Here is a 15884-nt window from a genome sequence, read left to right on the forward strand (position 1 = left end):
TGGGAGATTTGCCACCTCTCCAGAGGTGCCCATTTGCGGTAAAATATTTTTATCAGATGTGATAAAGCGATTAGATTTGAGGGATCAAAAGTAATCAGAAGGTAATTATTGATTTTTAATATAAACTGGGCTATCATGGCACTTCGTCTCTTTATCTGGTTTGGGGGAATGGGGTATTTTGTACCTATTCAGGTAAAAGTGCATCAGCATCATTATTGACTAGGGATAGTCAATGAGATGCAAATCATTTTGAGTTGATTGAATTTTTATGGTAATTTTATGCAAACAGGTGCAGCTTAAAAATGGACCAATCGAATGACACAGATGCTGCTGCTTAATTGGGCCATTTTCATGCTGCATAAACATTCATAAATGTACCATGAAATTTGCACAAATATAGAATTATGTGCATCTCATTTACCAATCCTTGCTATTGACTGTCTGTTAAACCAAAGTGTTTTGATTAGGTTTGTGTAGTGCTCTGTGCAGGGTAGTCAAGCTTTTTTTCACAAATTCAGTAAACCATTTCAAAAGCTGCAAGCACACAATTATCTAGAATGTTGGACCATTCTTTCACTGCAATTAACCACTTGCCGACCGCCTTAAGCTGATGGGCGGCGGCAAGGGCTGGGCCCAAACGACCGCAATACGCCCATCGGCGGTGGTGGCGGCGGGCGTGGTTATGCGGCGATCGTGTCATTCGTGACGCGATCAGCCGCCGGCGACAGGCTCCACCCCCCCTCGCGCTGTAACCCGACGGCCGTTCGGAAGCGCCGACGGGTTACTAGCACCCGGATCGCCGCATGTAATAGGTATAATAGGCTTTGTAATGTATACAAAGCCTATTATACAGGCTGCCTCCTGCCCTGGTGGTCCCAGTGTCTGAGGGACCACCAGGGCAGGCTGCAGCCACCCTAGTCTGCACCCAAGCACACTGATCCCCCCCCGCCCCCTGATCGCCCACAGCACCCCTCAGACCCCCCCCCCTGCCCACCCCCCAGACCACTGTTTACACCCAATCACCCTCCTAATCACCCATCAATCACTCCCTGTCACTATCTGTCAACGCTATTTTTTTTAACCCTAAACTGCTCCCTGCTCCCTCCTGATCACCCCCCACCCCTCAGATTCTCCCCAGACCCCCCCCCCCCAGACCCCACCCCTGTGTACTGTATGCCTCTATCCCCCCTGTAATAACCCACTGATCACCTGTCAATCACCTGTCAATCACCCATCAATCACCCCCTCTCACTGCTACCCATCAATCAGCCCCTAACCTACCCCTTGCGGGCAATCTGATCACCCACCCACACCATCAGATCGCCTGCAGATCCGACGTTAGATCACCTCCCAAGTGCATTGTTTACATCTATTCTCTCCTCTAAACACCCACTAATTACCCATCAATCACCCATCAATCACACCCTATCACCACCTGTCACTGTTACCCATCAGATTAGACCCTAATCTGCCCCTTGCGGGCACCCAATCACCCACCCACACACTCAGATTGCCCTCAGACCCCCCCTTATCAATTAGCCAGTGCATTATTTACATCTGTTCTTCCCTGTAATAACCCACTGATCACCTGTCAATCACCCGTCAATCACCCCCTGTCACTACCACCCATCAATCAGCCCCTAACCTGCCCCTTGCGGGCAATCTGATCACCCACCCACACCATCAGATCGCCTGCAGACCCGCCATCAGATCACCTCCCAAGTGCATTGTTTACATCTGTTCTCTCCTCTAAACACCCACTAATTGCCCATCAATCACCCCCTGTCACTGGTACCCATCGGATTAGACCCCTATCTGCCCCTAGGCCACCCAATCACCCACCCACACCCTCAGAACAACCTCAGACCCCCCCAGACCTCCCCCCCGTGTACTGTATACATCTATTCTCCCCTGTAATCACACGTCAATCACCCGTCATTCACCCGTCATTCACCCGTCAATCACCACCTGTCACTGCCACTTATCAGATCAGACCGTAACCTGCCTCTTACGGGCATCTGATCACCCTCCCACACCATCAGATTGCCCCTGACCTACCCTCAGATCACCTCCAAAGTGCATTGTTTACATCTGTTCTGCCATTTAATCACCCACTGATCACCCATCAATCACCCATCAATCAGCCCCTGTCACTGCTACCCATCAGATTAGACCCCTATCTGCCCCTAGGGCACCCAATCATTCTCCCACACCCTCAGAACGCCCTCAGACCCCAGCCCTGATCACCTCGACAGTGCATTGCTTGCATTTATTTCCCCCCTCTAATCACACCTTGAGACACCCATCAATCACCTCCTGTCACCACCTGTCACCCCCTAGCACACCTACCCATCATATCATGCCCTAATTTGCCCCGTGTGGGCTCCTGATCACTCGGCCAAACCCTCAGATCCCCCTCAGACCCTCTTCCGATCACCTCCCCAGTGCATTGATTGCATCTATTTTCCCCTCTAACCACCACCTGAGACACCCATCAATCACCTCCTGTCACCCCCCTAGCACTCCTATCCATCAGATCAGGCCCAATACAACCTGTCATCTAAGAGGCCACCCTGCTTATGACCGGTTCCACAAAATTTGTCCCCTCATAGACCACCTGTCATCAACATTTGCAGATGCTTATACCCCTGAACAGTCATTTTGAGACATTTGGTTTCCAGACTACTCACGGTTTTGGGCCTGTAAAAATGCCAGGGCAGTATAGGAACCCCACAAGTGACCCCATTTTAGAAAAAAGACACCCCAAGGTATTCTGGTGTATGACGAGTTCATAGAACATTTTATTTTTTTGTCAAAAGTTAGCGGAAATTGATTTTTATTGTTTTTTTCACAAAGTGTCATTTTTCACTAACTTGTGACAAAAAATAAAATCTTCTATGAACTCACCATACACCTAACGGAATACCTTGGGGTGTCTTCTTTCTAAAATGGGGTCACTTGTGGGGTTCCTATACTGCCCTGGCATTTTAGGGGCCCTAAACCGTGAGGAGTAGTCTAGAAAACAAATACCTCAAAATGACCTGCGAATAGGACGTTGGGCCCCTTAGCGCACCTAGGCTGCAAAAAAGTGTCACACATGTGGTATCGCTGTACTCAGGAGAAGTAGTATAATGTGTCTTGTGATGTATTTTTACACATACCCATGCTGGGTGGGAGAAATCTCTCTGTAAATGGACAATTGTGTGTAAAAAAAATCAAAAATGTGTCATTTACAGAGATATTTCTCCCACCCAGCATGGTTATATGTAAAAATACACCACAAAACACATTATACTACTTCTTCTGAGCACTGCAGTACCACATGTGTGGCACTTTTTTGCAGCCTAACTGTGCTAAGGGGCCCAAAGTCCAATGAGTACCTTTAGGATTTCACAGGTCATTTTGAGACATTTGGGTTCAAGACTACTCCTTGCGGTTTAGGGCCCCTAAAATGCCAGGGCAGTATAGGAACGCCACAAGTGACCCCATTTTAGAAAGAAGACACCCCAAGGTATTCTGTTAGGTGTATGATGAGTTCATAGAAGATTTTATTTTTTGTCACAAGTTAGCGGAAATTGATTTGTATTGGGTTTTTTATCCCCCAAAGTGTCAATTTCTGCTAACTTGTGACAAAAAAAAAATCTTCTGTGAACTCACCATACTCCTAACAGAATACCTTGGGGTGTCTTCTTTCTAAAATGGGGTCACTTGTGGGTTTCCTATACTGCCCTGGCATTTTAGGGGCCCTAAACCGTGAGGAGTAGTCTAGAAAACAAATGCCTCAAAATGACCTGTGAAATCCTAAAGGTACTCATTGGACTTTGGGCCCCCTAGCGCAGTTAGGGTGCAAAAAAAGTGCCACACATGTGGTATCGCCGTACTCAGGAGCAGTAGTATAATGTGTTTTGTGGTGTATTTTTACACATACCCATGCTGAGTGGGAGAAAGATCTCTGTAAATAGACAATTGTATGTAAAAAAAATCAAAAAATTGTCATTTACAGAGATAGTTCTCCCACCCAGCATGGGTATGTGTAAAAATACACCCCATTATACTACTTCTCCTGAGTACGGTAATACAACATGTGTGGCACTTTTTTGCAGCCTAACTGCGCTAAGGGGCCCAAAGTCCAATGAGCATCTTTAGGCTTTACAGGGGTGCTTACAATTAGGCACCCCCCAAAATGCCAGGACAGTGAACACACCCCACAAATGACCCCATTTTGGAAAGTAGACACTTCAAGGTATTCAGAGAGGAGCATAGTGAGTCCGTGGCAGATTTAATTTTTTTTTGTCGCAAGTTAGAAGAAATGGAAACTTTTTTTTTTTGTCACAAAGTGTCATTTTCCGCTAACTTGTGACAAAAAATTAAATCTTCTATGAACTCACCATGCCTCTCAGTGAATACTTTGGGATGTCTTCTTTCCAAAATGGGGTCATTTAGGGGGTATTTATACTATCCTGGAATTTTAGCACCTCATGAAACATGACAGGTGGTCAGAAAAGTCAGAGATGCTTCAAAATGGGAAAATTCACTTTTGGCACCATAGTTTGTAAACGCTATAACTTTTACCCAATCCAATAAATATACACTGAATGTTTTTTTTTATCAAAGACATGTAGCAGAATAACTTTTGTGCTCAAATGTATAGGAAATGTTACTTTATTTGAAAAATGTCAGCACAGAAAGTTAAAAAAGTCATTTTTTTTGACAAAATTCATGTCTTTTTTGATGAATATAATAAAAACTAAAACTCGCAGCAGCAATCAAATAGCACCAAAAGAAAGCTGTATTAGTGACAAGAAAAGGAGGTACAATTCATTTAGGTGGTAGGTTGTATGACCGAGCAATAAACCGTGAAAACTGCAGTGGTCTGAATGGAGAAAAAGGCTCTGGTCCTTAAAGGACTTACGAGGCCAAAATCCTTAAAAAAGTCAAGTACCTGGAAGATGTTTAAATGCACGGAGGACGCCGTCTGCGCCCTCCGTGCAGTTCCGCTGGGTCCCCTTCCTGAAAGCACCTCCCGTGCCAATCGCGACCCCACAGGCCGGGTCGGGCTCTCATGCCGCTCCTAATATGGCCGCCGGAGCTGGCCGCTGCTGCGCAGTCCGTATTGCCCCGAGTGCGGCTGCGCAGCTCTCGGGCCAACCCCTCCTAACCACGCACTGTAGCGTGGTTTTTATATTTTACTATCAGAATCCAGCAGAAGAATATCGCTAATTAAAGCGACATTCTACCAACAGCAATCCCTTGTGCCCTTTTTTTCCAGGCTCCTTTTTTCATGTATGCGTCGTAGGATGCCACAATCTGATGCAGCAGGCTATCCTACCTTGAGAAGCTGTGAATACGTTTTGTTCTGTAAGTGCAATCATCACTCACCTAAGCACCAAGGAATCTGATTGGCCCAATTACATTACCATTAGCGGCATAAACTTTTGTGCTTGCCAACCTTTTGGACTTGGCGATCGCCAATTTCTTTGATTGAACAAAACCTTGTGGTGTTTATAGTTTACTGGCATATGACATTGTCATGCCACATGTCATGTGGTCAGACCTTTATCGAAGCTTGTAATAGCCATTATATCTCTTATTTACAGTAGAATTGCTCACAGAAGCAAAGCATCAGCCATTTTCTGAAATGTTGGCTTTCTATAACTGCATGTATTTCGTGTTAGAATATAACCTCTGCATTTCAGCCAGTTCAAAAACATGAGCATACGGAGTGAAGAATGCTGAAACCAGCATAAAGCACTTGGATTCATTTAGTGACAAGAAAACAGATAACTATAAACACCCCAGGCTAGTTTGTTCTGTGCATTTGGCACTTTACACAGCGTATAACCCAAGCTTAGCTCTGCAAATGGTGACCCAGCCAACATTAAGAGGTGGAAAGTCTTCACAACGCTGGACTGTTTGCTGTCTCTGTACTTGAGTAATGGGAAGATTATTCCTTGTTTGATATAAAAGTACAGCTTTGACTTCAAAGAGCTACAGACTTGTTAAATGCTAAGGTGTAGAAATTGACATATATATAATAACTGTACATTTCCAGCAGCTGCAAAAACTATTACTGTGTGCAGTCCGAGACATTCACTTATCTCTTAGAAAATATATACACTGTTTATTTTAGGTATCATGTTATAATGTTTGATCTTTCATTTATAAATGATGTTGTTTTTCTGTTGTTATTGTTTAAGCGTATTAAATTTGATGTTTTGCTGTTATTATATAACTATGTTATTGTAAAGCCAAAATCTAAAGAGAATAACAGGAATATCATATAAATCCCAACTGTTTTTTAATTTATGTTTTATAAGTTGTGGTTATCTAAACACTTTGACACTTGGCAGAACTGCGGTGTTGCTGCTGCATCTCAACTATTATGTGCAGGGCTGTTTTCTGGCATAGGCATTCCAGACCTAGAGAGTGCTGTCAGAAGAATATGGAATGCTGCAGCAATCTCCAGTACTGAGCCCTCATCTCCTGTGGTGAGACAGTAACATACCAAACAGTCAAGTCTATTCTTAGCATCCCCACCTTCCCATTGTTGATCAATCCACATCTTCCTCAAGTTCTTTGCACCAAATACTGCTTAGCACCCATTGCAACTTCACACCTAGTACTAATTAGCAGCCATTGCAACTTGACATCCAATATTGCTTAGTGCCCACTGTAATTATGCAATACAGTACAATAACATTTATATAGCGCTTTTCTCCCACAGTACTCAAAGCGCTTAGGCCCGGTTCACATTAGCGGTTGTTTGCCAAACGGACCGGATGACCTGACCGGATCCGGACCGGATCCGGATCTGAACCGTACGGTTCTGATCCGGATCCGATCCGGATCCGGTCAGGTTGCATCAGGTGGTAATCAGGATGCGATCCGGATCCGTTTGGCAAAGTTAACGTAAAAAAAAAAAAAATGTTGGGGTCTGGGAGGTCAGCAGAAGGGGGACCTGTGGAATCAGGCCCTCTGCTGTTTAGCACTCACCTCCACCTCCGACATGCTGCCAACATCCTGCCAACACCTCCAGCTCGTGCTGCTCCACTCCAAAATGCTTGCCCATGTGTCCCCAGCCAATATCGCCGCAAAAATCCGCATAGGAAGTGGGGTAGAACATCCGGATTTCTCAGCCAGTGTGTTGTGCGGCCTCCGGTTCCCATTTGTTTGTATTGGCCGGATGGTGCAGTCCGGCTCCGCCCCGGATACGGCTGCCGGAGGGGCCGGATGAAAAAATAGCGCATGTTGGAACGGAGGCCGGAGTCCGGATCCGGCCCGGATCCGGTCCGGCTCCGGTTCTGCAGAACGGACCCATGTGAACGGACGCATAGGCTTTAATTGCTATGCCGTGCGTCCGTTCCGTCTATTCTGCAGGCGGTGCGGCTCCGGCACGGCGATTCCGGAGGGCCACCGCAAGTGTGAACCGGGCTTTAGGCTCTCTCAGATTCAGTAATTGGTAGTAGGATGAAGAATTCACACAACAAAAGTTATATTTCTGCAAATGCCAAAACTGAACAGGTGGGTTTTCAGTCTGGATTTAAACACATCCAGGGATGGAGCTGTCCTGATCTGTTAAGGTAAGGAGTTCCAAATGTAGGGGCAGCATGACAGAAGGCTCTGGGACCAAAAGTTTCCAAGTGGACTCTGGGTATGACTAGATTGTTAGAACCTGTGGATCTTAGAATGCGGGGATTGCTACGCAGCTGCAACATTTCTTTCATGTATCCCAGATTATTCAGTGATTTAAATGTCAGTAGGCCGATCTTGAATAGGACCCTCCATTCTATAGGTAGCCAGTGAAGGGAGTGCAGGACTGGTGTTATTTTGCAGTGACGGGGTTGGTTGGTTAGCAGTCTGGCAGCAGTATTCTGCATCAGCTGTAGGCGGTACAAGTCCTTTTTTGGAAGGCCAGTGTAGAGAGCATTGCAGTAGTCCAGTCGGCGGGTAATGAAGTTAGAGTTAGAATTGGGTCTGTCACACCAGGCTTGAAGGAAAGATATAATTGGGTGTCGTCCGCATAGCAGTGGTATGTCAGGCCATGTTTTTGGATTCGATTTCCAAGCGGTAACATGTAAATTGTGAAAAGCAAGGGAGAGAAGTTTGAGCCCTTGGGCACCCCATACTTGAGTGGTACAGAGGTGGACAGGAAGGGCCCCATAGACACTTTTGGGTTCTGCCACTCAAGAAGGATTGGAACCACTGAAGAACTGTGCCATCAATGCCGCAGTATTCCTGTAGCCTCTTTATCAAGATGTCATGGTCAACTGTATCAAAGGCTGTACAAAGGTCTAGCAGTATGAGGATGTAGCACTCTCCTCTGTCTCTTGCCATGAGCAGGTGGTTGCATATTTGGATGAGGGCAGTTTCAGTGATGTGGTGTTTCCTGAAGCCAGACTGGAATGGGTCATAACTGTTGTTTTTTAGGATTTTGGCTTCTAGCTGGAGGTATACAGCTTTTTCTATTAGCTTAACCAGAAAGGGAAGGTTAGAGACAGGTCTGTAGCTGGTCATTGCATCTGGGCCCAGGGAGAGTTTTTTGAGGAGAGGCCTGATGATTGCTTCCTTCAGTAAAGCAGGAAATATCCCTGATTGTAAGGAACAGTTAACAATTTTGAGGAATACCGGTACAAACAGGTCGGGGCAGTTCAACATGAACTGTGTTGGGCCAGGATCCAGGTCACAGGTAGTTAGGCGGAGGTGAAGGAGGATGCTTGATGTGACTTCTTCATCAATTTCTTTGAAGTTTGACCAAGGTGTTATGTTTTCTCTGCTAATGGTCTTCAGCGCTATATTAGGCTCAGATGCTGTAAGTTGGATGGCAGACCTTATAGCGGAGACTTTGTCCGTGAAGAAATGGGCAAATTGGTCACAGAGGTCCTTTGAAGTCTCGATATTACGTTTTTGACATGCCGGGTTGCAGAGTTTTTCCACTGTGCGGAACAGTTGGGCTGGTTTGTTAACTGCATTTGCAATCTCTTGTGATAGAAAGGATGATTTTTTCTCATGATTACCTTTTGGTAGTTCTTCAAGTGGAGGATTAAGGCATGTTTGTCTTCTGCGGACTGAGATTTGCGCCACAGTCTTTCAAGATTTCGGCCTTGTCTTTTCAGCTCTTTTATAGAGTTATCAAGCCACTGTGCATAATTGTGTGGAGTAAGATATTTGGTGCGCAGAGGAGCAATGGTCTCAAAGGTGGAGGACACACATTTGTTGTATTTAAACACCAGAGTATCAGGGTCCAAGCTGGAGTCAGTCAATTCATCAAAGCTAAGGTTATCTCGGATATGTTGTGGCGTTAGCCCTTTTAAGTGGCAATATTTTATTTGATTCTTGAACTGGTGTTTGACAGCTGGTATTGAGAGGGAGAAGTGTAACTAGACATCCACTGCTACTTAGCACTCATCTCACTGCAACTTGACACTCAATGCTTCCAAGCCCTCACTACAGCTTGTCTCTCCGTACTAGCAGGGTATTCCTTATACAAGCCTGTGGATTACTTCCCATAGGTTGAAGCAGGTAAAAAGGGAGAATACTGCAAGCAAATAAAAAGGGCGCCACATAGACCACAATGTTATTAGTGGCTTTTGCAGCACCCAAAGCATAACAAAGGCACACAATAGTTTTAATAGGAAGTCTCTATATGAAAAACATATAGAGGAAGTCTCAATACAAAAATCATTGGGATATTCATATAACAGCAATAGGAAGTCTCAATACTAAAATCACATAGTGGAAGTTTCTGGGTGCCCACATTTCCCTGTAATGCCTCTAATTACGGCTTTGAGCTGGCTGGGGCCAGGGGGTTTAAGGGTTAGGCATTGGTAGAGGGTGAGTTAAAGGGAACCTTAACTGAGAGGGATATGGATGTTTCCTTTTAAACAATACCAGTTGCTTGGCAGTCCTGCTGATCTCTGTGGCTGCAGTGGTGGCTGAATCACACACCTGAAACAAGCATGCAGCTAATCCAGTCTGACTTCAGTCAGAGCACCTGATCTGCATGCTTGTTGAGGGGCTGTGGCTAAAAGTATTAGAGACACAAGGTCAGCAGGAGTAGTCAGGCAACTGGTATTATTTTAAGAGGAAAAATCCATATCCTTCTCAGTTTAGGTTCCCTTTAAGGGTTAGGCAATAGGTATCAGTGGAGGGAGAGATTCTGAACACCTGTAAGGAAATAAGTGCCCCTGGGGAGGGGGAAGCTTCTGGATCCTAATGAGGCCTCCTCTAGCCAGCCAGGTGCTGGGACACCTGGACAAAAAAAACCCCCAAAACAATCTCTGTTCCTGCTGCATGCAGGTGCAGTAGCAGCTTCTTGTTCAGGCTCCATGCGGAAGTAGCCAAACCTGATTGGGTCTGCTCTACTGGGTAGGCACGAGGCATCTTCACCCATGCATTAGAACGGACCTGATTGGACTCAGCTATTTTCATTGGAGCCCGAGCATGAAGCTGCTAGTGCACATGCACAAGTATGCTGACAAGTGGACAACACCTTCAGGGGTCCAAGCGCTGGACTCCCTATACTACGGAGAACGGGGGAACCCTCTTTAGCATTCTGAGGCCTCTCCTCTCCCAAGGTAAGTACACTCCAAGGGGGCACTTTTTCTTACAGGTACACTTTAAGGGTTAGGCATCAGTAGAGGGAGGGCTCTGTGTGAGAGTAGGGCTAGGTTAGGTCATAGTAAAATATTGGTAAAGATTGACAATATTTTGCTATGAGAATTAAGCAGTAGAATATCTGTAATTTTACTAATATTATACTAGCGGCAATATCCGGCACCCTTTCTTGTATGTGCCTTTATTATACGTACGCCCCATCAATTACTTTTCATATTTTGCTTTGAGTTACACTTTTACGCTTACTAAAATACACATAAGACAAGAAGAAAACTATGCTATATCTCCGAACATTATCTCTATTTCACTTTCATACTAACAGACCCTGAATCTGCCTGAATTTTAAATGCTCCCCAAGTGTGACAATAACCAAGACATAATGAGCTACTGAAAGGAGGCAGTGGTGATATCTGTTGCATCAATCATAGTCAATTATTTAGCAATAACAAAGTCTACTGTCAATGACTATATGGCAAAAAAAGCACTCAGCTTCACGTATGAAAGGTTTTACACTATACCTGAAACATAAGTGACAATAAGCAATGCACAGATAATACGTTACTTATAGAAAGCGTGAAACATATAGACCACTTACAAACAGCTTATTGTTGCTGCCAGTTCTATATACTCTGTACACTTGGGTAGGTCACTGCTGGACAGGACTATTGAAATTCCCTTTGTGTGCAAAAGGAACTAATCATTTAGCAGAAAGGTATGACTATAAAGCCCGAATGCATACATTTATTGACCTGCTTAACACTCCCGGAGGAAAAAAAACAACGGATGTTAATATTGCAGATCCCCTCCATTGTAGTGTTGTTACTGTAGCTCCATGTAATGTTCATACTAGCAATAATTAGCATGAACTAAACTAATAATCACACTTCTTCCCACAAAGAGTCCTTGTGTTCACACACCAGTCCATTACCTGCTTCAATGAACCGTCTTGTTGTTAATTTGCAGGTCTCTCACCCCTAGGTGATGGAAATACCTGCCCTCTTCTCAGCCTTCCATTAAGTATCATTTTCATTATTATGTATAATTCATGAGAAATTGTGTTTGCCGAACATTCCACACGGGCGTGTAACATTACAGATCAAATGATAATGTTCTCACTGCAGAAAATTAACTGTTACCGTCATTTTTTTATCCCTTGCTCACTTTTTGAAGGATACCTATTCTTCACTCTTTTTTTCATGGAAAGGGTCTCACATTTGGCAACTGCTACAACCCAATCTTATAAAAAAAATGTGTTAGATAGTGTATTTATTTTAGATTTGTAAGCGAGGAATGTGTGGCTGTTTTGATTGTTATGGTAAATATTATAGTGTGTCTCGAATCAAAGACTTCCTTTATGAGCCAGTAGTTGTTCTGCATGTGAATGAGACGGGCCCTTGGTTAAATGGTATCTCATAAACTGGCAGTCAAAGGTTTATGATTTGGTGAGAAATGCTCTTCAGGAACTTTACCCTCAGCTAAGCAAGTGGAAGTCCTATAAAAATGGCTGTGGGAAAATAATATATTTGTCTCACGTCACCTCTGAGGCATCTGCAGTGTGTCTGCTTCTAACCTCACTGATCCACAGGTGTCTGCAATGCTGCTGGGTTAAAATGGTTACAATTAAAACAGCCACCTGCACTGGGGGATTCCTATGTTTTTCTGGCATTGCTGTTCCCATTACTTTTCTCTCCCTAGTTAGAGTTTCTGACCACTTTGTACATGTGACCTGATAATCTTGCTCGAATAAGTTAGATTATATGGAATTACATTTCTTAAAATTTTTGACCTTGCAGCATGATGTTTTCTTTTCCCCGACTCCTCAAAGGACACTACAGCGAAAAAAAAAGAGCAGTTAAAATCTGACAGAACTGACAGAATTTGGACGAGTCCATCACCTCATGGGGGATACTCAACATATTTTTTCAAAAGCATTTCCTGAACGGCACTTTAACTGCCAAAATAGTAAGATACCAGCCAGCCTCCCTACTCACTTGCACACTTTTTGGTAGTTAGACTTAGCAACTGCCATTCAGGAAATGCTTTTGTAAAGAAAGAAAACCCTGGAAATCCCCCATGAGGAGACGGGCTAGTCCAAAACCTGTTGGTTCTGTCCAGGCCCAGATTTACCTCACAGGAGCCTATAGGCACAGATGTTCTGGCGCCCTAGACTCCGCCCCACATGAACTTACAAACCCCAGCCAAACTGAACCGGAAGTGTGCTGGCTGTCCCAGCTGTCACTTCCACCTTACTTTCCTTGCCTGTCATAGTATTAGGTACCAGAAGTACCCTCAATATTTAGTAGCAAGAGGTGCCCCCAAGTATTAGGTAGCCAGAGGTACCCTCAGTATTAAGTAGGTAGACTGAAGGGAGATCTCGTCAGTGGAATGCCAAGAGCCAGGTGAGTAACCCCTTATTTACACACTGCTCGGGATGCTGCATAGGGAAGGGGGGAGGGAGGCAATCGGAGTGGGGAGTGAGCTGCTTTCCATCAGGCGGCACCTCTAGGCACGTGCCTACAGTGCCTTACGGTAAATTCGGCCCTGGTTCTGTCAGATTTAAACTGCATTTTTTTTTCTTTTTGCTGTAATAGTCCTTTAAGTCCATTTTACTGTTTAGTATTTTACCGACTTCAATAAAGTAGTGTCAGTCACAAGACCATAACCAAGTATTGAAAATGAAAGTATTTATCTTTTGTGTTATTTTATACAGTATTGTTTATGTGATCATGATAACAGACATTTGCCTGTTTTTGAATGGTTTGGGTGGGAATATGATGAACAAAATCATTCTTGCATATGAGGATTAGGATAATTTCTGTGACTTGATTACTTGCTTATTTATTTATTTGGTTGCACTTGTGATAGTAGTATTTAAAGGTCAACTATTGATAAATCAACTTATTTTTCTTATATGCTGTATGTTAGAGCACACATTACTACAAGTACTAAGAACAATTTCTTTCTTTACACAGCCCTGCCTCTCTGCTGTAAAATCATCTCAACTATTCCAGATACAGAAAATGATGGCTCTGACACTTCCGCTGCCCGGCGGATCAACTGTATACACATCACCATGGCAACAAGGACGTGAGCCCCCTGCATTCGCACTGTCCCAGTGTGAAACATATTGTATGGCTTTCACAGAATTACATTTTAAAATTACATTTTACATTTTAAAATATGTGGCGTTTATAGCTCTCTTAGCCAAAACGGTTCCTGACCTCTGCCTTAGGTTGTAAGTCTTTGGTGGAGTCCTCCATTCCCTAGTGTATCTACATGATCATGTGCTCCTTTCCTATGACTGCCTCATACTTGTATTACTGGGCCTACCGAACCAGCCCAAAATCGCATGATTTTGTTTTTGTACCGTGTTCGTCTTGTATAGCTTTGTTCTATGTTCTATAACCTTATCATTGTATGTATTTATTGTCCAGCGCTGCTTAATATGTTAGTGCTTTATAAATAAAATAAATGATATTAATAAGTGCATGAAGAAATAAATTGCCCCTAGGACTAGTGGTAATGTGTACCCTAAGATAGAGTATTAATAAAAAATTGTTTTTATCGATAGTTGTTCTTTCTTGCACTGTGGTTGGCTTCCTTGAGAAAGGGGCCCTGCAAAGCAGCAAAACAATTGTTGGTTAAGGTTAAACCATTGTTATTTCTCTGGATTAAAGCCTTTTGGTTGGGGATTTGGTGTGTTGGCAGTTTATGAACTGTATGTCTGAATATAAGGCCCATATACATGCTTGATCACGTTTGGTATTAAACAAGTGATCCCCGAAAGCTAGCGACGAGCAACCAACGTCGGAGCACATTTTAATTCAGTGACTGCACAAGGAAAGTCCACCATTAGTAGAAGTGTAAAAAGGAGGACCCAGAAGTGCAAAATTCACCATGCGTGAGTACTTTGAACGGATCAGTCGCACTTTGAATGGATCTATAGATTTTTGCCAAAATCAGCTGATTCAGGAATGATTTGCTGCATTGATTTTTAGCAGATTCAATCAAATGCTCGAATTGTCAGAATTTTATTACAAAAAATTGAAATGCAATAACATTTATGTTATGAATGAACTACAATCATGTAGTACCTAAGGGCTCGTTTCCACTGTTGCGACGCGATTTCGCCGGCATTCCGGCGCTTGTAAAAACGCATGCGGATGCGTTTCAGCATGCGTTTTTACCCGCGATTTTGCGTGCGAAATTAATGATGACACTGCCAGGGCAAAATAACATTGAAAAAGGTGCGAAATCGCACGCGAATCGCGGGTAAAAACGCATGTAAAAAACGCATGCGTTTTTACTATTAAATACATTAGCGGCGATTCGCATGGATTCCCGACGCAGGCGAATTCGGTAGGTCCCGTCGTGCAGATTTGGCCCGCCGCCAAATCGCTCCCGCACGCCGCACATGTGGAAACAGCCCCGGCCACTTCAGTGTACCAAGCGAATCCGCATCTCGTCGCCGCATGCGGATTCGCTATGGTGGAAACGAGCCCTTAGTCACACTAGCCTGTACATATTAAAATGGTCAGCCACTGACCTGTTGCTTGTGTAATTACACATGACTCACAGGCAGCCTTGCCAGAGACAACTTTAAAAGCAAAGACCTGTGCTGCCCTAAGGGAATGGGCTGCTTAATGCTCACATTCCTAGAATTCTATGCAGACCTAGTCGCTGATTTTGGTTGGGACATTACTGACTACTTCCAGATTCTAAGCAAAGTTACAGAGGGGCCAGTAGTATAAAATTGGATAAAAAGTTTAAAAATAGGGAGGCAGTTGGTGGACTTACCTCCCCAGTATAGACACAAGATAATGTCGATTTTTCAACACAAAAATATTTATTCACAAACTCCAAATGGTTGCAACGCATTTCGTGGGCTCAACCCACTTCATCAGGCTATAGACAGGAGTATAACACTATGGGACAGAAGAGACAATGCAACTACGTGTTCTGGTACAGTATGTTGTCACAATAACATTTTCAAACATTTTAAAGAGGAACTCCAGTGAAAATAATGTAGTAAAAAAAAGTGCTTCATTTTTTACCATAATTATGGATAAATGATTTAGTCAGTGTTTGCTCATTGTAAAATCTTTCCTCTCCCAGATTCACATTCTGACATGAATTACATGGTGACATTGTTACTGTGGGCAGGTTATGTAGCTGTTTCTAGCTGTTCTGGCTGTTACAGACAGCTGTAAACAGCCATTTCCTGTCTGTGAACATTGTTACATTGTGGCAGTTTGCCCAGAGTACCGCGG

Source organism: Hyperolius riggenbachi, chromosome 5 (genome assembly GCF_040937935.1).
Source record: "Hyperolius riggenbachi isolate aHypRig1 chromosome 5, aHypRig1.pri, whole genome shotgun sequence".
Lineage (NCBI taxonomy): Eukaryota > Metazoa > Chordata > Amphibia > Anura > Hyperoliidae > Hyperolius > Hyperolius riggenbachi.